The sequence below is a fragment of the Lynx rufus genome, unplaced genomic scaffold (assembly GCF_022079265.1).
Source record: "Lynx rufus isolate CCGP_SWC_20201006 ecotype Redwood Valley unplaced genomic scaffold, mLynRuf1.p SCAF_9, whole genome shotgun sequence".
NCBI classification, from domain to species: domain Eukaryota; kingdom Metazoa; phylum Chordata; class Mammalia; order Carnivora; family Felidae; genus Lynx; species Lynx rufus.
This window is the reverse complement of record NW_025814897.1, coordinates 18396217-18402172: the sequence shown is the minus strand read 5'-3', so window position 1 is coordinate 18402172 and position 5956 is coordinate 18396217. Positions and strand designations below refer to the sequence as shown.

At 40.8% G+C, this 5956-nt stretch overlaps 1 pseudogene; it reads right to left on the bottom strand.

Annotated features, from left to right (window-relative positions):
- Nucleotides 1-4193: 4193 nt before the first annotated feature.
- Nucleotides 4194-5443, bottom strand: LOC124506497 (TAR DNA-binding protein 43-like; annotated as a pseudogene).
- Between the last annotated feature and the right edge of the window lie 513 nt (nucleotides 5444-5956).

Here is a 5956-nt window from a genome sequence, read left to right as displayed (position 1 = left end):
TTCTCTAATTTCACTTAGCATAATACCTTCAGTTCCATCCACGTAGTTGCAAATGGCAGGATTTCATTCTTTTTGATTGCCGAGTAATACTCTGTTGTGTGTGTGTACACACACACACACACACACACACACACACACACATATATACACATACATACATACCACATCTTCTTTCTCCATTCATCTATCAATGGACATTTGGGCTCTTTCCATACTTTGGCTATTGTTGATAGCGCTGCTATAAACATTGGGGTGCATGTGTCCCTTTGATGGATGCTATATCCCTTGGATAAATACCTAGTAGTGCAATTGCTGGGTCGTAGGGTAGTTCTATTTTCAATTTTTTGAGGAACCTCCATACTGTTTTCCAGAGTGGCTGCACCAGTTTGCATTCCCACCAGGAGTACAAAAGAGATCCTCTTTCTCCACATCCTTGCCAACTTCTCTTGTTTCCTGAGTTCTTAATTTTCCTCATTCTGACAGGTGTGAGGTGGTATCTCATTGTGGTTTTGATTTCTATTTCCCTGATGCTGAGTGATGTTGAGCATTTTTTCATGTGTCGTTTGGCCATCTGGATGTCTTCTTTGGAGAAGTGTCTATTCATGTCTTTTGCCCATTTCTTCACTGGATTATTTGTTTTTCGGGTGTTGAGTTTGACAAGTACTTTATAGATTTTGCATACTAACCCTTTATCTGATATGTCATTTGCAAATATCTTCTCCCATTCTGTCAGTTGCCTTTTAGTTTTGCTGATTATTTCCTTCGCTGTGCAGAAGATTTTTATGTTGATGAGGTCCCAATAGTTCATTTTTCATTTTTATTTTAGATACTGATTAATTACTCCATGTTTTTTTCCTTTATTAGTCTCCAAATTTTGTTGGTCTTCTGAAAGAATCAATGATCAGTTCTGTGAAATCTATTTTATTTTTTCTTGTTTCATTATTTTCTACTTATTGCTTCCTTCCTTCTGCTCTTTCTTATTAAATATAATTTACGATACTTTTCTAACTTTCTTTTCTTTTTTTTAATTTTTTTTAATGTTTATTCATTCTTGAGAGAGTGAGAGAGAGAGAGAGAGACAGCATGAGTGAGGGAGGGGCAGAGCAAGAGAGGGACACAGAATCCGAAGCAGGCTCCAGGCTCTGAGTTGTCAGCATAGAGCCCAATGTGGGGCTCGAACCCACAAGCTGTGAGATCATGACCTGAGCTGAAGTCAGATGCTTAACCGATTGAGCCACCCAGGCACCCCAAACTTTCTTCTTTTCTAAAATATACATTTAGAACTACATTTCTGCCTCTAAGTAGAGCTTTAGTTGTGTCTCCTAGTTCTGATATATAGCATTTTTGTTATCATTCAGTTTTAAATATTTCCTCATTTCTTTGGTCTATTGGTAGAGTGCATTACCTTAATTGATTTTTGAATAGTGAGCCAGCCCTGCCTACTTGGAATAAACCCCTAGTGGTCATGGTGTAGAATTATTTTTATACATTGTTGGATTCAATTTATTGTGATTTTTTTTTTGAAGATTTTTGCATCTATGTTCATGAGAGATATTGGTCTTTAGTTTGCTTGTTTTGCAATCTCATTGTTCAGTTTTGGTATTAGGGTAATCCTGGCCTCATTGACTAGGAAGTACTCTTGCTTCTATCTCTGGAAAAGATTATAGAGAATTTATATAATTTCTTCCTTAAATGTTTGGTAGAATTAACTAGTGAATTCTGGGCCTGGTGTTTTATGATTTGAAAGTTTATTAATTCTTTTTTTTTTAATGTTTATTTATTTTTGATGGAGAGAGAGAGTGTGAGCAGGGGAGGAGCAGAGAGAAAGGGAGGCACAGAATCCAAAGCGGGCTCCAGGCTCTGAGCTGTCAACACAGAGCCACGTGGGGCCCGAACTCTCAAACCGGGAGATCATGACCTCAGCCAAAGTCGGACACTCATCCAACTGAGCCACACAGGTGCCCTGAAAGTTTATGAATTCTTGAATCAGTCTCTTTTTTAGACATAGGGCTATTCAGACTCTTTCTTCCTATAAGAGTTTTGACAAATTGTGTCTCACTGAATTGATCCATTTCATCTGGGTCATCACATTTCTGGGTGTAGGGTTGTTCATTGCATTCTCTTATTATCCTTTTCATGCCATGGGGTCCATAGTGATGCCCTCTCTTTCATTTTTGATCATTGTAATTTGTTTTGCCTTTCTTTTCTATTTAGATAGACTGGCTAAGGGCTTATCAGTTATATTGATCTTTTAAAAGAAACATCTTTTGATTTTATTGATTTTCTCTATTAATTCTCTGTTTTCAATCGCATTGATTTCTGTTTTAATTTGTTTTTTTCTTTTGCTTAGTTTGGATTTGATCTGTACTTCTTTTTTCTAGTTTCCTATGGTGGAAGCTTGGATGACTTCTTTGTCTAATACAGGCGTTTAGTGCTATAAATTTCCCACTAAGCACTATTTTACTGCATCCCATAAAATTTGATACGTTGTATTTTTTTTCCCACCTAGTTCACATTTCACTTGTGGTCTCAGTCACTTCAAGCTGCTGTAACAAAAATACCATGGACTGAGTGGCCTAAACAACAAACATTGATCTCTCGCAGCTCTGGAGGCTAAGAAGTCAAGAGATCAAGGCACTAGTAGATTGGTGTTTGGTAAGGACTCACATCCTGGCTTATAGATATCTTCCTTCCCTGTATCCTCATGACAGAGAGCAAACTATAGTCTCTTTATCTTTTGTTAATTTACACTCTTTTGCAATTTTTTACTCTTTTGTACACTCACACTCTTTTGTTAATTTAAATCAGTTTTATATAAGAATTTCCAACGTTGACAACTCTTATAAAAAGCATCCAAGCACAGGACACAGAACTGCATCAAACAGCATTCTTATGGGTAGCTGACAGACATTAGAACTTCCACCCTTCTTGGCGACACCCCGAGCTCACTGGTGAACTCTGCTTCCCAGTACTCCTGCAAAGCACACCACAAGCTCAGTCCATCTTCTCAACCCACCAGCTTCAGTTCACAGGACCACACTTACAGATCAGGAACAGAAGAGAACACACACCATACAGCATTCACAGCAGTTGACAAAAGGGGAGGGGAAATACAAGTATCGTTTCACTTAACACATCCAACTAACGGGGTTATCTAAGAACAAAACTCACTTAAAGTCTGTCTTCCAACAGATGTGGATGTCCTTTGAATGCGAAACACATTCATACGTTATCTGCTATTACTGCTCTCTGCACACTCTCACACCAAAGCCACAGGGTTGGGAGTCACATCTCGCCAAGTTAAAAAATATCCATTATGCACCAAGTCTCTGCACGCGCTCTCTCCTTTTCTCGCTCACGCTAGCCTTTCATGCCTCGGCACCACCATCAATCCCACACAAAGTTTCAAAAGTTCAAACAGCCTTCTGGTTCCATATCACAGCCTTGCGTTCATAGCGTTGATACGACTCCATGAAATAAAGCGTAGCGGATAAAAATGGGACACCCACCGTCAAAGACGCAGCCTGTGCAGCGTGATGACGAAGTCTTGAACGAGAGAGCCTGTAGACGGAAGTATTCGTATGGCAGAATATTTACAGCACTACTTTCAATGAAGTTGCTTCTTCCATAAACATTTGAAATGAGCTGAACTACAGAGATTAAATGAAGCCTTCGTATTGTACTTTTGCACATGAAGGGAGACAAATGTTAACAAAAAACAAAAATGAAAACGAAAGAACCAAACACTGTGACACCACGATCTCCAAAAGAGGAGATTTTCCTACGGAAAAAATTCATATGGTGGGGTTCAAATTAAAACAAGGAGAAAACAGTGTAGTTCTAATCAATGGTTTCTATTTTGAGCGTGCAAAGAATTCACTTGACAAGTCCAGGGATAAAATATTCCAGGAGAAACCTTTTGATATCAATTGTAGTGTGTTGGGTTTTTTACCAATCAGGCAAACAGCAGTTCTCTTTCAAAGACTCAACATTTCAACCCTTTATGTAACAAAACTTACAAAATTCCTTTAGCTTGTCCTCTTTTTCTAAAGAAAAATGTCAAAAATACTGCTGAATATACTCCACACTGAACAGACCAATTCTGAAAATTCTCGGTACGTATGTATTTTACAACATACTTACCAGTGTTTAGAAAAATCTGAATTCCCACCAGTCTATACCAACCCCACCGTCTACATTCCCCAGCCAGAAGATTTAGAATCCGTGCTGGAGCCAAAGCCTCCATTAAAACCGCTGCCTGACCCTGCATCTGACGCGGATCCCCAACCAGTCGCCGCACCTGAATCAGAACCCCTATAGGAGTTATTTCCAGAACCAAAGGCCCGATTTGGCTCCCTCTGCATGTTGCCTTGGCTTTGGTTATTACCCGATGGGCCTGACTGGTTCTGCTGACTGGCTAACATGCCCACCACGCCCCAGCTGCTGTGCGGTGCCCCCTGGGCAGCTGCCATCATTGCCGATTAATGCTAAAAGCGCCAAAGTTCATCCCCCCACCCGTATTACCGCCTTGATTGTTTCCCACACCAGCCCCACCCCCTCTGCTGTCACCAAATCCACCCCATTCCCAAAGCCACCTGGATTACCACCAATTCTTCCACTTCTTTCTGTCTATTGCTATTGTGCTTAGGTTCAGCATTGGCTATATGGACGCTGATTCCTTTAATGATCAAGTCCTCTCCACAAAGAGACTGGGCCACCTGATCATCTGCAAATGTAACAAAGGCAAACGCCCTGAACGTTTGGGAATGAAGACGTCTGCCACTTCTCCGTACTGGCAAAAAAAACCTGCCGCCGCTCATCGGCGGTCATGTCCTCCGTACAGCGGCCAACAAACACCTCCCTGCTTCTCAAAGGCTCATCTGGGCTTTGCTTAGAATTAGGAAGTTTACGGTCACACCGTGGTGCGTCTATCATCTGTCGCCGCGACATTACCTTCACCTGGGTTTCGTATTCTGTGAAACGAACAAAACCAAACCCCTCTGAATAACCAGTTTTAAGATCTTTCTTGACCTGAACCATAAGAACCTCTCCAAAGGTACTAAAATATTCTCTTAGATCCTGTTCAGTCATTTTCCACGGGAGACCCAACACTATTAAATCCGATGTTTTCTGGACAGCTCTTTTCACTTTCACTGGTGAAGAAGCATCCGTCTCATCCATTTTTCTTTTGTTGACAAAAAGATAGTTTGTGATCGTTGACAACGTATACCAGATTTCCCCAGCCAGCTTCGGGGGCATGCAGAATTCCTTCTACCAGCCACACACCTCTCATACACTGAGACACTGGACTCCTGTAGCTCAATCCACAGGCCCCCAGAAACTGGGCTGTAATTGTGGACAGCAGCACTGTCCCATCGTCTTCTGATGGTGTTTCAATGGGCTTGTCATTCTCATCTTTGGTTCCCTGAATACATTCAGACATCTTTTCTTAGTTTTCCGTTAGGCCACTGCTAGGAAGCCTGACAGAGAACCCGAAGCAACGACAGTTCCAGGAGCAGCCCAGCTACCACTTCGCTCCCACAAAAGGTAGTCTCTTTATCTTCTTGTTAGTAAATTAATCCTATCATGTGGTCTCCAGCCTCAAGACCTCATTTAAACTTTACCTCCCAAACCTCCCAAAGGTGCACCTAATACCATTCTTTTGGCGGTTAGGATTTCAACATATGAATTTTGGTGGGACACAGATAGGCAGTCCGTTACCCTTGTGATTTCTTCTTTTGACCTCTGTGTTATTTAGAAGTATATTTCTTAACTTCTAAACGTATGGAGATTTTTAAGGGATATTTAAATCAATTTCTAGTCCAATGAAACTGTGGTCAGAGAACATATGCCATAGGATTTCAATCTTTTGGAAATTATCAAGCTTTGCTTTGTGGCTAAGCATGTGATAAACTTGAGAGAAATTTTTTTGAGGGCCTGAAAATATGCTATACAA